The sequence below is a fragment of the Scatophagus argus genome, chromosome 15 (genome assembly GCF_020382885.2).
Source record: "Scatophagus argus isolate fScaArg1 chromosome 15, fScaArg1.pri, whole genome shotgun sequence".
Classification (NCBI taxonomy): Eukaryota; Metazoa; Chordata; class Actinopteri; family Scatophagidae; genus Scatophagus; species Scatophagus argus.
The window spans coordinates 10,063,781-10,085,797 of record NC_058507.1 but is presented as its reverse complement, the minus strand read 5'-3'; the positions used below and the strand labels follow the sequence as shown (position 1 = coordinate 10,085,797).

The 22,017-nt window shown below is 39.4% G+C and overlaps 2 long non-coding RNA genes across 2 annotated transcripts; one reads left to right on the top strand and one right to left on the bottom strand.

The window, feature by feature from the left end:
• Positions 1-1,225: 1,225 nt before the first annotated feature.
• LOC124072304 lies at positions 1,226-3,856 on the bottom strand. The gene is made up of 2 exons (XR_006845473.1): positions 3,725-3,856; positions 1,226-2,165 (listed from the first exon to the last, which is right to left on the bottom strand). It is a non-coding gene; the product is annotated as an uncharacterized LOC124072304 (long non-coding RNA).
• Positions 3,799-20,290, top strand: LOC124072303. Its single transcript, XR_006845472.1, has 3 exons — positions 3,799-3,912; positions 16,456-16,588; positions 19,064-20,290. It is a non-coding gene; the product is annotated as an uncharacterized LOC124072303 (long non-coding RNA).
• Positions 20,291-22,017: the final 1,727 nt, after the last annotated feature.

Sequence of the window (22,017 nt, the reverse complement as noted above, 5' to 3'; positions counted from 1 at the left end):
TCAGAACAGGATAAGAAAAGAGTCAACCCTTGTTTCTATTACAACACGTGCTTTATGGATTACTTCCTGTTTCTGTAATGAGAGAGTTTGCATTTTGATGACCTTGTGTTGCAACAGTTGGCTGTGGTAGCTTATCTTCCGATGCAGACAGAGTATTAAATCTTGATGTTATACAAGGTTACAGAGAAGCTGTGAGTCACAAAGGATTGGTGAGCGGAAGGAAACAAGGGGATGATTTCAGTGAAACCAGACATTTGTTGTTTTCCTGAGACATTTCCACAAGATCTGTCTTCTTGTCCCAGGCTGATACTGCTGGTGCAAATAAACCTGCAATACACAGCTAGTCTGAAGTACCAATGTTGTAAACCCGCTTCCCCTTAGGGGGAGCCTAATTGCCCTAAAGGTTTACTATCAGCATTAACAGGATGAAGAACTGAATTGTTTTAGTCATCCCCTTAATACTTCATTTTAGAATTTAAGATAAGATTTCCTTTATTGTCCCACAATGGGGAAATTTAAAGTTCACCCATTACAACTACATGTTTACTGTGTTCACTTGTCTTTGGTAAAGGCAGTTTCATGGTTATTACAGTGAAAGTTGTTAATTCTGTGCAAGACTAATTTCATTCCCTTAAAAAGTTATTTTGTTTACTTTCATTCCATACCGAGACCTCACATCAGAAGAGTTAATATGATCACATGTATCTCCACACTTAAGTGTTCCATTATGAGCTCTACTATTCATTGCAGTGCAGCTGGCCTGAGGAGAACATCATGTGCTCACTTTAAAACTACTGACTCTGCCTTTTCAGTCTATTATCATGTGAATATTCCTTATATATGGATATATTCAAACAGCAAATGAAGAAAAGCAAATGCACAATAACTTCTTCCCATGTCCCTTACTACCTTTTTATTTCAGCATTACCTTAGCTGAATTGTAAATGCACGTGTAACGTGTTTGAGATAAAGGCGATACTGAAATAAATTCTTACTGATCCAGGTCAGAAACCAGTCTGCTCTCAAATCCCACAGCATCTCCTGGGCTTGTGTATCGCAGTGTATCGTTGCCAAGCTGTCCTCACTTGCCCTACCTGACTCAGAGGTGGCTCAGAGTCAAGACAGACAGACTGCTGGAAGGGAAACTTGTCACCATCTGGAACATCACAGGCTGCAGCCACAGCCACAGCTCATAGACAAAATGTTTGTTTTTTCTATCTATCTATCTATCTATCTATCTATCTATCTATCTATCTATCTATCTATCTGTATTTGTCTGTCTGCCTGTGTTTCGTGTTATATTAACTAGCTGGGAGGTTCATATAATTTACAAGGTGTGGACAGGTGTGTAACATTAAAGAGGTTAATTAATCTTAATCCCAAAGAAATGCCAAAGACATCAGATAATCAGTGTGGCCCATGATGTGAATCAATCAGTCAATTAAAGGCATGACATAAAGGATAACATGTCATGCTGGATGTTGACAAGGATGTTTCATATCTGAATTGCAAACAAATTGCAACTTTTCATTTCACATTCCAGCCTGCCTGAACTAAATTTCTGGGAGTGCCCTTGATGCTTAGATGACTCAGCAACACCATTTTTTCTTCCCTATAATAATAATAATTATTATTATTATGTGCTTAAAGTTACAGAAATCATCTGCTGTCAACACACGCAGACTATCTACCTGTCATTGGGTAGGATCATGTTTCCTTTGCTGATTGTCATAAAAGATATGGTGTTTTAAATTGCTTTTAGGCAGCCACTGAAAAGTATATAAAAGCTGTCCCAAAGGTACAAAGTTGCATTAAATATTGTTTAATAATAAAAATATGCATTCTAACACTGGACATGCTACTTGCAGCTTGCCACACCAATCAGATGTGGCTGATGCCATATTAGGGATGTCTATAGGATGCAAACCGGAACACGAGAGGCAGATGCATCTTTCTCCAGAGTTGTCTTGAACACACTGCAGAAATCATGACAATTTCTGTCTTCACTAAAATCAAAGAAAATTTTTTAAAAGAAAGAAGATACACTCAAAACCTGTGCTGTGGCTCGCCTTAGAGATACAGCCAGGTGTTTGAGGTTTCCAGGCTGAAGTCCTGCCTTCATCCTACAGGGGGAGGTGTTACTCTGCAGGGGCTGGACCACAAGCCTGTGATGAAGAAAGATGTGAGATGGAGGAGAGGGCAGCTGAGGTGAGTGGTGGAGTGGTAGTCGCAGCCTAAAGCCTCACCACAGCACCATCAGGGTAATCTAATCAGCTCTTTCAGAGACTCTCTTGGCCTCTGCACCTCTCTCTCACTTCCCAGGGATGAGAAGAGCTCATTCCTCGTTTTCAAGTGATGTGCCTCATCTCATTATCGTCATTTTGGGTACGTACAGTTTTGAAAACCTCTGCGCAACCAGGATATGTTTTAGTGTACTTTGTTTGAGGGGGATTTTAATCTTTTCTTGTCTTGAGGGTAATCATATGATTATGATTTATAATCATATGAGGGGTTATACCTACTCCAGATGATGTTATTTGCTGTTTTGTTTGGTAATTATATGTTTCCCCATACTTAGCAAGCAGCAAAGAAAAGGAAGTTATTAGCATACTATATTAAATTTTTGTTGTGTTTCTTTCCAAGTAATTTAATATGAACTTCCGTTCACTATAGCACTAAGACCAACATCTATACTAAGGCTTAATCATGAGGGGGAGGGGGTGGTGGTACTGATGTCAGAAAGGCAAGGACTTCCTCATGCTATTCAGGCAAAATAGATAATAACTGATAATAACAGTTTTCTCTCATAAATAGTTTTTCAATCACAATGCACAACAGCAGCAAGTGAAGGTTACAGCTACAGTACATGTACATGCCAGTTGTCTACTAGCAAGCACTTGCTGTTGATATACAGCTTATAATAAGAGGAATGAAAAAGGTTAAAAAATAAACCAAAGGAAAACCATAATACAGCCACAGGAAATCAGTTATATACACTGTATACCTCTTTATGGGGCTGTTTTTCAGGGGTTGGGCTCGGCCCCTTGCTTCCTCTGAAGGGAAATCTTAATGTTTCAGCATACCAAGACATTTTGGACAATGTTATGCTTCTAACTTTGTGGCAACAGTTTGGGGAAGGTCCTTTTCTATTCCAGCATGACTGTGCCCCAGTGCACGAAGCAAGATCCATAAAGAGAAGGTTGGATGAGTTTGGTGCAGAAGGACTTGACTGGCCTGCACAGAGCCCTGACCTCAACCCCATCGAACCCATAGTGTTTGATGGGGTTTGGAAAGCCTTCCCAGAAGAGTAGAAGCTGTTATAGCTGCAAAGCTGTCTATATATTTAGACTGCAATGTGATTAAAGTCCCTGTTGGTGCAATGGTCAGGTGCCCCAATACTTTTGTCTATATCCTAAGATCAGACTGTATCAAGTGGTATTTGTTTTGGACAAATAATACACAATCTGTCTTAAGTATCTACACACTGGTGGTTTCAGATTACAGGTCACGGTGAAAGTTTTATGAATGAATCAAATTCAAGGTTCAACCAAATGTAACACTGTTTCATCTTGCAAGTCTTGAAATCACAAAGAGGCACCAAATGGCACTTTGTGGTGCTTAAAGCACCAAAGGAATTCAATTGAAGAACTCAGCAACAGTGTCTCTTTCAAGAAATAATTAAATAAAGAAATAATTACACATTTGCTGAAGATAATTCACAGACCTTTCTGTGAGATGTTTAATGTAGGAACTATTTTCTCTATCTTTCTGTGACCTCCATTGGAGGGAAGCACTAGCTAACTACACAGCTAACTAAACTAGCTAAATAAGCTAGCTAACGCTACAGCTTAGCCGAGGACGACGCCATGAGTATCTCCATTCAGCCCTGTCACGAGCACAGGCCTCTTATCCGTAAGTAGATGCACATTTCTTTCTGCGCAGTGATACAGTGTAGTTCAGTAGAAAGAGAAAGAAAACAGAAAACCCTCTCTGTATAATGCAGTAATATCCATCTTGTTAAAATCAAGCGCACCTGCCAATTTTCGGACTAGCCTACTTTTTGCAAAATATTATGCTTTTGCGCTCGTCATTCCTCTGTCCGTCGACCTCGAACGCCACTTGTGTGTAAGTTGGGCTTTGACTCTACACACCGACCTGCTAACACACGTCCTCACTTCAACAAGCTGAGTATTTACTGCTGTTGCTCATACGTGTATTTTGGATGGTCGATGTCTTGGACCTGACGTGGTTAAGAGCTGGTGTGCTAGGTTGGTAATTTAAGTTAGCTATGAGTTTGTCGCTTTGTTTATTTGTTCAGCAGTTAAATGTGTATTTCGTGGCTGAGCTTTTGGCTGTTGGCTGTTGCTGTCTGGCAAACGTTATGATGCCTTCATGCTTCTGATTAGTGGTTACTTTTTAAAAGTTTTATGACTGTTGTGGCCTGAATTGGTTTTGGCTGTACGTCCTCCCCTGCGGTTTCTTCTACTGGGTCTGCTAAAGAGTAATGAAACATTGGATTATATCTGAATGTGACTGATGTCTTACTTGATTTGCAGTAAGTGACTTTAGGTTTTACTTAATTAACTGTAATATTGTCATCATTTCACAATCAACTTGTTCACCTCAAAGTGTTGAGCTCCTGTTGTGTGGCCTATGCTGCAGCCAAACTTGGCATCCAATATTAAAGGGACAGTTCACCCCAAAATCAAAATGCATGCTGTTTATCTATCTACATTGTTTTGAGAGGAGTAGCTGAGTTTTGGAGATGTCAAATGTAGAAATGTCTGTCCAGTCTCTGATATAATGGAAATAGATATAATGGTCAAAGTGCCAAAAAAGCAAAAGAAGAAATTGAAAAAAACTGCTGAATTAAACAGTAATGTCTATTTCCTGGCATCATGACCCAGTTAATCAAGATCACCCATAAACCTTGTTGTGGAACTAGTTTCCTTCCATATCACAGTGGAAATGTGCCCTTACTCATAGAAAAGAGGCAAGCTAACCACCTGAGCTAAAGTTGGAGCTGAGCTAGGGTGGACGCCATTAATGTTAACATCCTGTCCTGTGACAAACACGAGCCTCTCGTCCATGCCCTTACATACTGTCATCTAGGCTGTGAAATGCACTCTAAAGCAGAAGGTTGTGTTTAGCCTAGAAATGATGTTTTAAATGGATATGACTGCTAAGATAACTGAGATGAGATACAGTGCAAAATAGAAACCTGTTTAAGTTTAAAGACACGGAAATGTGTTTTTAATTATCTGTTTAACTAACAGTCTTATTACAGTGACTTGATGAACTAATCCTAAGCAGAACCGCATGAAATGTACTTTGTGATGACCTCTTCTGACATGAAATAAACAAGATTTAGCACTGCTAAATCCTCAGTGAGTGAGGACCTAAGAGTGTTGAAAACAGAGCAGAATAAATTAGAACAAATTAGATGCACATTTGCAGATGTCTTTGTAGGGTGTTTATGAGCAACTTGAATGTAATTTTTAATTTCTGTCTGGGTATGTTACACTAAGTAAAAATAGAAAAATAGAGTGGTTGGCTATTTGGGGGTGATGTTGGGTGTAAATCGCTAATCCCGCTTATCAATTCACCCCTACTTTACTGAACAGTTTAATAAAAAGAATCAAAGAGGAGCTCCACATTATTGTTATTATTATTTTATATTTTATATATTATTATTACCATTATTTTTACATAACTTCACATCATCATGACTGCCTTTTGCTGAAGGCTCTCGACCCATGTTTTACTGATTTTTATATAAGATGAAACAACATGTGATCGAGAGGAAATGAACAGATATGTTGCTGGTTGCAATTTGCTGACATCACTCCATTCAGCCATATTATATGAAAACTGTTACAATAATAACATTAACATTAACAATAAAGGTACTAATAAAGTACCAGCTACTATTTATTAGGTCACAGAGGGCCACCACCTCACTGAGGTTTTACTTCACCACAGCAACCCCTGTCCTCATGGCATCATACATAGACACGCTTCCAATGCATTTCATGCAGTTTTTTATCATTATATAGCTGTTGAAGCTTTCTGGGTTCATTTGATTTCTGCATTAGTTTTATTGACTGAAAGGCAAAAAACAAATTTAGGGTACTTAATGATAAACTTATCTGTACATTTTGCACAGATTTAGCTGTGTTGGAGAAAATTGTCAACGTACTGACTAATGAATATCTGGTATGTACTCCTCCCACATGCAAGCTATTTACATAACATTTCCTCTTTATAGCTTTCATGTCTCCCGCTGATCTCTCCATATGGTTTATTTGAGTTACGGCACATGTTCTCTCCTCAGCCCCTCACATATCTCACACATCTCCTCTGTCACTTTCCGTTGTGAGATGAAAGAAAATGTTAAGGAGAGTGTATTTGAAAGTTACTGCTGGCCACTTTTCGAAGATGTTGAAATCTGTAATTATATAGAACCCGGCAAACTTTACAAGTGACAAACATCTGAAGAGTGCAGTGCTGATGCACACTGCTTTGTGAATATTGATGAATGTGGGAAGTTAATGGCATGAGCTTTAATTACCATGTTAATAAGAAGGCAAGATGTTTACACTGACACGTCAGGAAAGACCAGGTCTGCTGAATTATATACGTCCACATCCTACATGGCGTGACATACTGACAATTTAAGTAAGTGTGTGAACGTTGAACTTAAAGCCGCAGTCGCAGAACTATTTAGATGCCCCTCTAACCTGCAGTGTCTCCCAAAAATATGAGGATGTGGGTTAATTTGTGTCTTTTATTAGGTGCAAAGGGTACCATTTTCTTTTATGAGCCACATATACTGGAGATTTGAATCAGATTTGAGGCAGTTAATGATGGGCAGGACGGAAAGTTCATTCATCACCAACTGTCTTTTTTAGTGTTTGGCATAGTTATTAAATGTTTATATACCTCTTTGAAGAAAACCTTTCAGGCAGCACAGATGCATTCTTGACTGTACTTGCTGGAACTTTGGGAATTAACCTCCATATCCATAATAACAGAGAATGTATATCTCCAGTGTATACATGTTGGGACATCAAGTCTTGCCCCAGTGGTAACTAGAACATACAGAAAGTTATTTTGACTACTGTGAAGTGTGACTGGCAGACAGTCAAGTTTCATGGTTGGTATAGTGACTTATTGAGAGGAATTCATGGCAGCATTCACTCTACAGCATAACATGCAATCACTGGTATTTTATATAATGTCAAAGTAGTGAGGACAACTGGCAGTAAACTCATAAAATTAAGCATGTTCACAGATGGCTGTTGAATACAATGCTGTGAGCAAACCCACTTTATCTCCGATGATGCTGTTTTGACTTTTGTAAAGTTCAAAACAGGATAATTTATGCACTGGTAAGTGTACCAGAAGCTGCATAATATACTGTACTTTGAAGTAGGGGTGGGGAATGTGATGATTCTAGATCACGATCGATCCTGAACGCATCCACAATCTTCTTTTCAAGTGAATCGTATTGATTGTGATATTAATGTCTTACTTCGCAGTGTTTTTCAGCGCATTCTTTTTAGCCTCCTCCATATGCAGCTCCCTTGCTGTTGTGAAAGCTGAATTGCAGGTGAAAAATTCAAAAAGAGAATCAAGTTTAATGCACAATTGAAAAAAAAAAGATCGCTGTTTAGATAGTGGTTCATGATTGGTCCAGATGCAAATATTTAAACAGCCATCATATCAATTGCCATCTTCAGGCACTGATGCTGGGGTTGAGGTCAGGGTTCTGTACAGGCCATCCTATCTTTATGGACCTTGCTTTGTGCACTGGGACATAGTCAAGGAATAGAAAAGGGTCTTGTCCAAGCATAGCATTGTCCAAAATGTCTTGGTAGCATTAAGATTTCCTTTCACTGGAAGTAAGGGGCGTCTGGATACTTTTGTCTATATAGTGTATATCTGACAGGTCAAATGTTTGCTTGCTGAGTGTGAATGCATCAGCACGCTCCAGCACACAGATGGACAGAACATTGATATTGTTGTTTCACTGATATTGTTATACTTTAATCTGTGGTTATAAATATGTGTCTGATAAACAATTTAAATCCTTATAGAGAAGTTATTGCTGATATTTGGCCAATTGCAACCAAGATATGGCCTGAAACATTCAAAAATGAAAGTTTTGTTCAAAGTCTGCATTATCCCAGGTTTTCTGTAAGTGCTGGAAGACATGAGGTCCTTCAAAATTCAAATTAAGTTCACAGCAGCAAAGCCACAGCCATCACCAGAACAGCAGGGGTATTGAAAAGACTTTTACTCTAATTATAAATCAACCTCTTGCTGCTCAGCCTGCTCAGATTGCTCACATTGGTCTCCCTCCTCCTGTCTCTCACTTGTTGTGTGTGTGTGTGTGTGTAAATGTTCCTTGTTTCACTGAATGTTTTACATTTAAGAGAAGCTGTTGAGCACTGAGCATGTGTTGGCACATATTTTGGTTGCCAAGAGGTTTTTTTTTTTTTTTTTTTCTGTTTCCATTTCCAATTTGTGGTCATTGAACCTGTACTGTTTAAGATCCGTCTCTGATTTCTATCCCTGACAGCAGAGAGATATTCCACCAATCACAATCTTTTTTCAGGGACAGACCCTTCTCTCTTTGTCTCTCTTTCTGTCTCTTCTTTTCCCTCTCTCCTCTTCTCTGTCCCGGTTTCCTCCGTCACCCACATCTACCCGCAGCCAAATACTTCAGTTCATCTAAGGTAAATCTGCACCACCACCGTAGGAGGTACACTTTAGACCAGCATTTTGAAAGATTCTTTGGAACCAAGTGTTGCCCTGTCTAGTGATACTTTATCAAACATTTATCTTAACAAATATGCTCTTCAAGGTAAAATTACATCTAACTATACATACATCAGAATTACTTGATCTTAGTCCATGTAATCCTAAAATGTCGCAAGACTAAATGTCTTGGAGGCAGAAAAGAATCCCTAATCCCTGCTGGTCTGGATGTTAGTCTATATAATCAGGTAAGATTTCCATTTTTTCCACTATGTACTTGTAGAGCTGTACCACATAAATAGTTCTCATTTCATCTCCTGCTGTCATGACAGTATTAATAGGGCACCATGTCACGTTCTGAAGTGATTCCTAGTAAGCCCTCTGACCCGAAGGTGCAGATCTGTAACCAGGTCACCAGCTCATTTACCTCCGTGACCGTGCCCGTTACGGTTGATGCCAGTGTCTGATGTAATCTGCATGTCAAGTAAATCTGTTCTTAATTACGACAAACTTCAGCTGTGCGTATTTTGAATAACAAAGCAAATCAGAATCAGAATCAGAATCAGAATTCCTTTATTAATCCCTGGAGGGAAATTCTTGTTTCTACAGACAATTGCACATGCAGTATTCCCGACCAACTACTGGTCAAAGCCAAATGCCAAATGCTGGCTCTAGTGACTTTTTCTAATAAACTTCCATGTGCTGCAGTGCATGACTTTCGCTCATTGTGATTCTTTTATCAAGAGTTGTTTGCGTGTTTCAGATTATTTTCAGGCGACGGTAGGAGTTTTGGATAGAAAAGTCACATTAGACAAGTTAAGACATAGGAGTCTGTATAACTCAAGATGACCCTTACAGTAACCAAGCTTGGTTAAATAATTGAGTCATTTCATGCCCACCCATGTTGTTTTGGGCACTATCTTAGTGATGTGAAATTGTATATTCTTAAATTAAAAAAATGTAAAACGTCCCCTCACCCACAAAACATGCATACCAAAGTCTTTTACAGACCGAGGGAAAGCGCTGCAAGACCCAAAGAACCAACACCAAAACGACCACACTCGCTAGTTACTGGATGCATGCAATTCACAATATCAAAAAATCCTCAAAAAAAAGGCTGGCTTCCTCATGCATTAGCTGTCATCTCTCCCTTTGTCTTTCCAGTTGTCGAAACCACACCCTGAGGTGAAATGAGTCCAGAGGACTGTGGGGGGCCCTGCATTGTGGTGGCTGAGCTTAGGAAGGATTTAAACACTACTACTTAACGGCTCTTAACCTCACTGACCCCTTTGGGACTATTACAAATCCTGTTGTGCTTGAGAATTACATTAAGCCCTTGCTTTGAACCCGGGCCCCAGTGAGCACATGGATTGGATCGTTTACGGTAGGTCCTTCTGCTCTCAGCTCCAGGACCCACTGGAGGCGGAAGTGTTGTGATAGGTACAGTACCCTGAAGGTTGGCACCAGAAGAGCAGTTCTCTGCATCAGTTCTGCTCCTTAGCTCTTTCCCAATCACACATAGATCTGATCTTTATAATAACCCCATGAATTTGTAATATATATCCTTTTATGTGCTCCTGGAATAGCAGGATGCGACTTCTTCTGCAACAAGAAGTTAAAAGGACCACTGACTTATGCGTGATGATCTGCAGTACGTTTGTGTGTATGCGTGTGCATGCTTTTATCTCTCATTCTTCGTTTAGACACAACTGACAAATATGTGAAATAAATACGGTTGAACTCAAAGTTCAGTTTTGAAGGTCAGCGTTTACTACCGGTAACCGATTGCTGAATTGACAACTTTAGAGAAGCCAAATTATACCGGTTTGTGCAACAGTGGCTGTTTAGTTTTTTTTTTTTTGTTTTTTTTTATCTCTGCATTTCTCTCTCATGATTCCATGAAGTCATGCTATAAACGTCCTGGTTTCACCTCATTTAATCTTAATTGAAACAAAGTGCAGCCTGTGCTGCAGGTGCTGGAAGTGTTTGATTTGGAGTTGTGTTTTGTTTGTTTATTTTTTCTTGTTTGTCTCAGAAATGATCTGGAACGCATTTGGTGAATGAGTTTCAATTGTCTCCCAGCACCTAATGATTGGTGAGATGGCTGAGCGAAACACTATACATTTAAAGCTGTCTTGAACGTTAGCTGTTTTTATCTGATTCCTGAACTCAAAACACATTCCAGGTTTTCTTTTCATTTTGCACACAATTTAAACTGATTCCCACAAAATGACTAAGCTGGAATTTAATTCTACAAACTAATTCTAGAACCTATCAAGAACGGAGTATTTTATCTGCATTTATTTTGCTGTACAACTTCCTGAAAGTCCGTTATGACTTGATTTTGTTGTACCACTCTAAGATTTTCAGTGGCTCCATCTGGTCACCCCTGTGAAAGACTTGAGAGCCCCACTGCTTAACTGGCTGGTGACAAATTGGGAAAACCGTGCTGCCATTTGACTGGACTGACCTAAATGTGTTTTTGTCCCCCAGTTATAAACTGACATCATATGATTTCATGTCAATACATATTTCAAGTAGCTGCGATGCAAAAAATGCTTTCATAAATTACTGACTTTTTGACATGACAGTCTTCTTCAGGGTCAGGGTCAACCTCCTACCAAACATTATACAGGGGATAGCACACAGGTGTGTGTGCCATGCATGGGAGTGTCCTCCATTAAATTTACACATTGCAGGAGGTGGAATTTTTTTTTACAGTATTTTTGACGATAGATGTGAATAATCCTATATCACACCATGTGTATTTGCTTATGTGTGGTATTGATTTCTACTGTGTTAGTGTTGTATAATAATAGCAAAGCATTTGATCAACCAAAAAAACACCCTTCTATTTTCATTTCTTTAAGGGTCATTGTATCTGATAACAACTATAAAAACTGTGCAATACTGCATACTGTGAAATAATGATACTTTTTTAAGACCGTTATCATACTGTGAAAATTTCACACTGTTGCAACCCTACCGTGTATTATTAATAGACAACACTGGAATGCTTCAATAAAAGCAAGATAAAATAACTAAACCAGACATAAATCATTTTGCTCCTTTTTCCACCACCCATCTCATTCTGCTCCCAAAAAAGAAATGAATGGCAACCACCTCAAATGATCAGACCTCAGCTGTCAGTTACATAAGTAATGTAAACTAATGATTTGCTTTACAGGGAGGCAATGTCAATGTCATTGATAATGTGTAGCTAAAAGTAATTTTGGCAAAAAAAAAAAAAATGGATCTTTTGTGCTAGTCATGATATATGTTTTTTAAATGCTTTGGAAGCATGATCTGAAACAGTTGTCACATTGTCACATATTATGCACATTTAGAAAAACAAATGTAATTTCAGTTTAAGGAAGTTGAATTGTGGTTCATTTTCAAAGCAGGCTAGTGAAACAAATAGGGCTTTGTACCAGAACTAGCGCTGCTACAGCTCAACTTTAAGTGAGTCACGGTGTTGCCCACCGTTCTTCGTGTCTTCCAGTAAAAGTGTCTTGACTGCTCCCAAGCCTCTACAGGAAATCATCATCATCTTAACAGTGTAAGTTGAGACATGACTGATGCAGCAGCAAATCACAAAAACATGTTCCTTTAAAAAAAAACAAAAAAAAAAACCTCACTGTCTTCTGAGAAATCCTGACTGTTTTCTCCAGACAGTAAAAGCAATTAGTCATGGCTTTGTGCTTTATGTGAAAGTAATTCACAAGGTGGCAGAAATCTGTGTGACATGAGTATGAAAGAAAGATGCCCATTAAGATTTTTGAAAACCAAATGATTGCAAATGTCTCTATAAACTTTCCTGTCAAGTAGGTCAGTGTATTCTTGGCTCATGCCGGCTGTAGCAAATGAATTTGCATACTTCTTTATTGGTTCTTCCTCTCATCTGACAGCATCTTACTCCTACCAGAAAGTTTAAAACCACATTTACACATGCAATTGCAGCTCCATACATTTGGCAGAGTTTTTTTTTTAAAACTCTTTTCACAAATGACAACCTTAACATTTTTGGGTGTAAAGGCTACAGTGGAAATCAACCGTGAGCTCTCATTCACTCACTCACTCTACTGGTTATTTCAAGGACAAGCTCTTGGGCTGACATTCAAAAGTTCTTGTTTGGCAGGGGAGAGCTGTTTTAGGTTAACCCCCCCCCCCCCAGATTCTTGGAGAGGTCCATACTGTAGGCTATAGAAAAGGGGCCTCACCACATAGTTTATGGAAACTTCAGGGAACAGTTCACAGTAAGTGTAAGAAACAACAGAAAACGTAGGCTGCAACACAGAAAGACAACCTTTTATGTCACTTTGCATCGAGTTACAACTTTTGAGAGGGCATCGTTTAAAATGTTTAGTGCTTTGATAATAAAATATGAGTGGAAAACAATCTGTAGGGAGAGAGCAAGGCTGACCTAAGCCAGTTAACAAATGTGCTGGTCCTCATACATGCAGAGCACGTAGTTTAGGAGCTCTCCACATACATTCTGCTTCTCATTATGCTTACTTACATGCTTCTCATTATGTTGAGGACATCCTTCCCCCAGGCCTATAGCCTTTTAGCCATTTATGTGTCAACAGAATTACCACGGAGAAGCCTGTGTCTCAGATGGACATTTTCTCCTTCTTTTAAAAGCATTTTGTTCTGCTCAGATGTGCAACTCCACATGTGATCCTTCCCTTATGCTTGGTGAGCCGTAAAGGTCCCCTATGATCCCTACATGTTTCTTTTGGACCTTTTTAAATATGTTAAAAGAAGGAATAGTCAGACAAGATGTGTGCTCGATTTTTGTCTTGTGTATCATCACGTGAAAATAGCTGGGATGGTAGATGGGATGCATTTTCTACAGTTGAAATTCACTCCTTCTCTCCTGTCTGCTGCCTTCCAAAAAGACTGTGGCTAATCTCAAGGCAGCGAGTGTACGAGTCTGTCCTCATCTGAACTTTGGGTGGATGCATATACACAGCTGAGTCTGCTGCCGTTGCTTAGCCTCCCTCTCCCTCTCCGTCTCTGCTCAGCATTAGCTTGCTTTGCTCCATTGCCTCCCGCCTGCTCACAGCATGTCAGCAAGTAAGATCTGAGATGCGACTCTGTTGAGTTGGACTCATATCAGGAATAAGTATGTGAGAGGAATTTCATTTGGAATTCACAGCAGAGGAAGAAGAGGCAGAGCTGCAGACGGAGACACAGAGGGATGCAGTCAATCAAGAGCCACACATGCATACAGATGCACACACGCATACGCCCATCAATGTTGCATAAACAGCAGAAAAAGTCATCTTCTCTCTCCTAATGAGAAGTGCACTGATGACATGGAGGTGAAAAGGGGGCTTTATTTCCGTGGCAACTAGTGCAACAGAAGGAGCAGGAAAACTAAAAATACTGCATTGCGTCATAGTATTAAATCCCAGTGACTAGCATGATAACAGCTACGTCATATCTTCACACTTGGTGACTCCTTGAATAAAGTCCAATGATGATGATACTGACAGTCCACCAAAGTGATTTAGCCTGCAGTTTCATAAGCCACCAGTAAAATTAAAATAATCTGTTCAGCTCCCCCACCCCCACCCCCCGCCCAGGAGTGCTAAAGGCCACAGCCTTTGCTGTGTAGTTCTTGAGCAACAAACTGATTTTCTGTGTGTGACACGACAGGGCAAGGAGTGTATTTTTGCACCAAAAGTAGAAAGCAGCATGTGACAAATGAGGTACCAAAGTCATTAACAAAAGCAGATGTATTAAATAATTTAAATGATGTTTGCAATGCACATATAATTGAGGAAAACAAAAAATATGTATGTATATATATGAACATAATTTGCTCCTAAAAGTGCATCTTCTGGTTCAGTCTCCCTCATTTTGTAGTTTTATAGAATGGTAGATTGCCATATACACTCATGCTTATCACTTCCACTTGCACATGGAACTGATGTGATAATTATGTTGGGCTTACTTACATATCCATAGTCAGAAGAAGCAAAAGATCCCAGGTAACTTTTTAGCATGAGACTGAGTACAACAGATTAGTCCAACACCTTCCAACATCCTGAGGGTATCTGTTCAAATGACATACAAATATCCACACACATAAATATACATTACATATCACATATAACTATTACCAAGACTGTGTACAATTATAATAGTTACACACTCAAATATTGATCAAGTAATTATCAATTAATGTGGTATGTCAAGTCCCTTGTCTGCAAAATACATAAAGATATCTCTTATTTTGTATTACTATTACTAGTAATTTGTCACTGCAGTCCTTTGTGCCATGTAGTAGTAGTCCTGATACAGTTAGCCACTTTATTAATCAGTTTTTTGAATATTCATATGTATTATGTCGATGGAGGTTCTCAGTCATCCGGGTCATGGTAGTTGAAGTGCTAGAAGCAATTGCAACTGGAAATTTCATAGGAAACTTGAACATTGAGGTCTACCAGAAACCCACACAGACCAATACCTACTTTATGACTCCTACCACCCACTGGAAGACAAACTTGGAGTCATCAGGATGCTATACCACCAGGCTGAGGGCGTTCCTTCCAAGGAAGAGGGAAGAGAGGTGGACCGCACACACACAGTGTGTGGCTATCCAAACTGGGCCTTTGTCAAATCAACTAGGAAGCAGAAAACAACACCAAACTTCAACCAGTGATGCATAGAGTAGATGGAAAAACTTTGTTGTTCCCTATGTTACTCCAAAGGATTTTCTCAAAGCACAACATCTCGACACACTTCAAACTCAGCAATACCCTCAGACAAAGATCGGTCCACCCTAGACAAAACACCTACAGACAAACTAAACAATGTGATATATGCGGTAAAGTGCAGTGAGGAGTGCTCAGACCTTTACATAGGGGAAACCAAACAACCACTCCCCAGATGCATGGCACAGCACAGTAGAGTCAGCCCATCTGGACAAGACTTGGCTGTAAATCTACATGTCAAGGGATGCACCTTTGAGGACTCAAATGTTCACCTTTTGAACAAAGAAGATCGATGATTTGAGAGAGGTGTGAAAGAGGCCATTTATGTCCAGGTAGAACATCCATCTTTGAAGAGAGATGGTGGCTTACGACACCAATCTCAGATTTAAAATGCAGGACAGTAAATGCAGTGCAGTAGTACTACTTCTACTTGGTAGTAGAAAAGAGCAGGGGTGGACTAATGCTGCACGCACTGCCAGCAGAATGGAAAGAACGAGAAAACCTCCTGTTATGACTTTGGACTGTTCTTCCAGCCTTATGGTTACATCATTTAAACAGCCAATATTAGCTTTTTTTGTGCTGTTATGTTAACAGGTGAAACCAGGCACAGTATATGACTCCTTTTAAAATAACTAAACTGTCTGTGCTATTGTTCATTTAGGATTTTATTTAGATATTAATTGACAGCACTGTTGGCTTTGACGACATTTTGTTTTGTAGTTCATCACCATTGTCAGAAATTTCCGAGATCTATGACTCAAATCTCAAACTATAGGCTGACATGAATGCTTTCTACTACTTTGAAACACTAGATGGCACACCATAGTGTAAACCATTAAACATGATACTGTAGATCATTTTTTTGTGACTTATTTTGCAGGAGGCAACAGAAACCATGAAAAGCCATTTGCTGCCAGAGAAATGTAAGATTTGAGGTGATTTATGACCTCTCTACTACCTCTTACAGATGCAAGAATCACACTGCATGAACCGCATTGCTTTACACCTGGCAGACTCTGGCTGACATCTGACCGCAGTATGAGCCAGACCACCTCTGGTCTGGCAGGTCTTATCACATTCTGATCACCCTTTGAATTCAGGTTCAAGTATAACTTTAATACTGGGTGTAAATGTGATCAAGCCAGGTTTTCTTCTTCTCATCTGCATTTTAACTTGTCCTTTCTGTTTTGTTTTACGAGTATGTTCTCTTCTGAACCATAAAAAGTCGATGCTTTGAGTGAGATAGCAAATGTAATGGCCGTTCAGAGATGTTAAAATGTAATAAAATGATCAGGACACTGACACACTATAAAACCTGGAATATGTGGAAATGTATGACCTTCATTTCAATGGTTTTCTCCAAACTACAGGCAACTGGGATCCAAAATTGTACTCAAAGAAATTATATTACCACAAAACTATAGATTTTTGAGGGAACTTAAAGCTGTCTTGCCACAAAATAAAAACATTTTTTTTTAAAAAAAATCTGACCAAGGTAGCCTTATTTTTTGTTAACCAGTTTTGATAACCATTTACCAAGTCAATATGTTCTCACTAAACCAAAATTGTTCAGTAGTGTGCAGCTCAAACTCCTGAGTCTGTACCCCCCTCCTCCCCATTTCAGAAAGCTCCAACACATTGGCTGGTACGTAGGTAGGTGTTTACTCTCACCTCCCCCACAAACACATTAAATATGGAATCGCAAATTGAAAGTGGATGTGTATTGACTCCTTATGTAACCAGACTGTCAGGATGTGATGATTTTGAACAAAAAGTTTCTCAGTTCTGTGTAGGAGGCAGAGGGTATCAACAAAAGCTTTCACCAGCCCGAAACTCATGTTTGAAGAACTTTCACTTGTAAGACATACTGTGAAGTGAAGTTTTCTTGGAGTTTTACAGCTCATAAAATGCTGTGGGTCTTTGAGTCAGTCACCTGTTTGGTCTAATCTTTTCAGATCTTTCAAAAACTCAGAGCTTATCCTCACCAGAAGAAAATAACTGCAATGATTCTGTGGTTAAACACACCTGCCAGACTGTGTCGAATACACATTACCCTCAAGGCCACCTTCAAAACGCGGGGGTGAGAAAAGGGGAGAAAGTGAGACATGGAATATTATCAATTATAAATACAAGAATGTGACTGGCTATGACATTGTGGGAAGGTTGTGAAATCTTGTCATCTCTGCCAAAGAGGTTACGTTTTCAGTCGTGTTTGTTTGTCTGTCAGCAGGATTACGGAAAAACTGCCATCCTGATTCTCATGAAACTTACAGTGGAACCCAATGCACAATTACTCTGCATCTTTCATCCACTGTGAATCCAATATGACAGCATCCTGGTGTCTCAGCCTGATAACATCACATACAAGCCTCTGTATATACGCAGTTCCTTTCCTTCTCCAGTTATTCAGTACAAGACATAGCCCTAATAAATCTAATTTGTATAGTGATACTTTCTTCTTAAGTGCCCCAAGCTAATTTTCTCTGGTTTTTGTGAGCACTGTTGGCTTCCTTTCCTCTTGCCCATACAAGCATCTTTTTGTAGACTCTTTGCTTGTGTCTTTCCCAGTTATCTCTCCTTTCAAAGCCTCAGCTAAACATGGGTCCTCTTAACCTCCTTTTTACTGCTCCAGAACCTGTATCCAAAACACCTCGCCCCTTGCCTTATTGGCAATTTACAATACAAACAAAATGTACCCCACTGTTTCCCAGGATCTTAAACCATATTGATCTAATTTGCTTTATTTTGGATGAATCAGGCATTTATTCATTCTGGATGTTCACCTTAAAGGGAGGTATAAGCTTATTAACAGCTCGAGGGCCCCATGTTCGCACATGTGAAAGGGCTGAATAACCAAACGTGTTGTAGACTTCAGTCATATAGGTATAGTATTTGCCATTAGATAAATAGTATGCATGTAATTTTGGATAATTAACAACATATATTACATATGGTAAAATGTTTCTCCTTTACATTTCTGTTTTCCAGCCATGTATCAGAATACACAACTCTGTCTGACAGAAACGTTTTTAAATACAAATAACTCGTACAAGTGAGTATGTTTTGATGGAAACGAAATGACACCCAAATGATATCCTCTATTAATGTATTAATTAAATGCTGCCTAAGTATTTAATTTCTTTGTAGTGTCTGCTCGAAGCAATGGAAGCATTAGTAAACTGTTAAACGAATGATCACGAGAAAATGACTTGGAGCTATTACACATTGCACCTAATACCATATAAACATAATTTCTCGGAGACAGGGTTTTAATACATATATAATGCCGTTCTCGATGTTGCTGTTGCTGCCTTCCCCCCCGCCCCCCGCCCTAGATCCTCCTTTACTTGAGTGGTCAGTGCTTCACAGAGGCATAATTAAAGCATACAGTGTCCTCAGGAAACAAGGACACCAGGGCAACACAGGCTGTGTCCTCAAAAAACGAGCCGGATGCCCTCACTCTCTTTCTGCCTCTCTTGAAGTTGTCTCTCTGTCACTATCTCTTGCCTCCCGTACTTGCTCTAACTTAATCTCTCTCCCTCTCTCGCTCCCTCGCTCTCTCTCATCTGAAACAGGACCTGAAATGACCAGCACACGTTCCCACTGGGGGGCTCAGACTGATTCGTGTGGGAGCTGCTGCAAAGCTTCGCATGTCTTGTCTTAATACATCCAGGCAGATGAAAGGAGGAATAGAGTAAACTGATGGCACAGACCAGTGCTGCATTTTCATTCCTTTGAAATGGGAGTGTGATGCCAGGATTCACCAGGGGGTCTTACAAAGCCAAAGCAATAATGAAGAGGAGAGAGGAGGGTTACGTGGGGATGGGAGAAGGTGTATAGTCGCAGATTGGTGAGAGACAGAAGGGAAAATAAGGAAAACAAGATGGATGGGAGAGAGAGGGAGAAAAATATAAAGCCATCACTCACAACTGTGGATGACGATAAATGAAGTAATGCACAACAACGGTAATGTGAAAGTCTTTTATTGCCTGGCTCTGTGTTGCAGAGAAAAACTTTGGAGGAAATAATTTCTCTCTCTCCACATTGGGCATGAATAAATTTGAATCATACGCCTTACAGTAAATCATCCCAGTTCATGTTTAGGTTGTTGAACATTTCCATTCTGATGTCCTGAACGTCAGATACAAGCGAAATCTAATATTGTGTTTTCAACTCTATGATTACCTGTTTAAACACACCTTTTTTAAATCCCTCCATCCTTACACCATTTGTTCACCCATACACCTGTAAACTGTTTATTGGACTTAAGCGTGACACAAAGCCAACCCAGACATTTATGACAAGAAACATCTCAAACTGCTGTGTAGAGAAGAAACTAAAAATATGTTCCTGCTGTTTTTCCTTGTCGAGTTGTTTCAGTTTTAAACTAAAGAGATAAATAAGGAACACCATGTTTTTCAGGCACCTCGGGGTACTAAACCATGTAGAGATAAATGCAGTGTCATGTATCCAGACACACCAGTGTGGAGGAGTCTTGCTACACATGCTCAGCAATGGTTTTACCTTTGATTAGGTTTTCTGGAAGGTTTTTGCACAAAGTAATTGTCACCTGCATGTGCAAGGTTCAAAGCTCACTTATCTCTTCTGTAATGTCCTTACACTTTGTCTGACTGCAGCTTTTTTATGTTTTATATAACTGTAAATTCAATATGAATGGGTTTTGGACCGGTGGTCAAACAAAACAAGATGTTTGAAGACGTCACCTATGACTCTGCAATGCTGTAATTTTACAAAGTTATTAAATTATTGAGAAAATAATCAAAATAAACAATAAGTATAAATAAACTAAAGTTTTGCTTCTCTACTTACCACAATGTTAAGACATGAAAAATGATAAAGAAAAGATCGTACTCAGCTTGACCAGTAACTTTGAGCTTTGATTACCTCCTAAATATTGCAAAATAAAACTCATGCATTATTTTATAATCTATAGATTAGCTTTTCAAACGCATACTACACAGCTAATCACGTTTCACAGAGAATCTGTTTCTCAATTTGTTTGCCTCCTCTGCCCTCAGCTCGCCTGAAGATCTCAGCCATCAGTGTTTTGCTTCACCTTCCTGTCCAGCATCACAAATGCTGCCAGTTGATGTTTGTCCCACTGCTTTAGCGGTCTCCCGCAGAGACAACTCAGGGCAGAAAACACATCCTATTAAACACTGTTGAGTGCACAATGACCTTATGAGGACAGCAGTGCTTTGATTCTCCTCTTGGGGATTTGGTTTTTGGTAAACACACAGAGCCTACTGTAAACCTCATATTAACCTTTTCCACTCTATACACAGAAAACATATACATAGAAAAAAAATCAGGTTTGTTTAAAGAAGTAACTGGAATAGATTACATGCAAACAATCTAGGATACATGCTGCTGCAGTGTTCCTGTAAATAGATTGATATGTAGTAACCCTTTATGTTGCAGCAGAATATCTCGGCTAAAGCTGTATGAATTCTGCGTATTCAAATTTAACAGGTCATTAGTCACAAAAATCACACAATATGAGCTATAAAGTTCTTCACAGCAACGGAGGGTGAGCGACATAGAGTCAGAGAGAGAGGGAGTGTGTTTGTGTGTGTGTGTGTCTGTGTGTCAAAGGTTTTCTCACTCGCATTGTCTTGCCACCATCTGCCCTGAGGACTGGCATCAATGAGCGTACAGACGGGCACGCACTAATAAGCTCAAACAGGCAGCAGTGAGAGAAGCCACATGAGGACATCCGCCGACATGCTCATCATCGTCGTTACTGGGGGAGTGCAAATAAGGGCAGAGACAACTGCAGACGCTAGCTCGTGTGAAGACTTGCCAGGAAGCCCCAGAGTCCAAAGAATCTCTGAGAATCAGACTAGTTTTTTTTGTGCAGTTATGATGAATAGTGAGTAAAAAGTCGCACTACGGGTTCAAAGTGAGTTGCTGTCGCAGATGCATGTAGGTTAATCTAAAGGTCCGCGTCTCACCTTCCTTTCTCTTAATCTCTCATAAAGCCTCGTTATTTTTTCATCCAGAGGAATTAAATATGCAATTAAGCATATATTTTTGCTCTCTGAGTTTAATGCAGAATTTGTCCGACTACGTATCTAGAGAGATGAACAACAATATTATTGGATGTTTTTTTTTTTTTTTTCAAAGATGACAACAAACAGTCATTAAAGCAGCATTCAGACTTAACTTTTTGGTCAGGTTGTTAATGCCACAATGATTCTCAACCGGCCATAACTGTAACAAATGTGAGCATTCGTTGCTTTTCCCTTTAATTACTTGTGACAGCATTTCTCACTATTTTCAGTGTTTTGGTTTTTTTTCTTATAAATTAGCTATAGTCCTGTACAAAACCGATAAAAATGAACTCCTCCTTTACTACAGCTACAACCTAAAGAAAAGTCCATGGAGTTACTTATAACTTTAGTGTAACATGGCCTGTAACATGGCGAGTACTGACAAGCTGCGTATTGTGTTTGTGGTCATAGAAGAAGATAAAGAAGAAAAAGTCCCTCTTCGTGTGATGTTATTG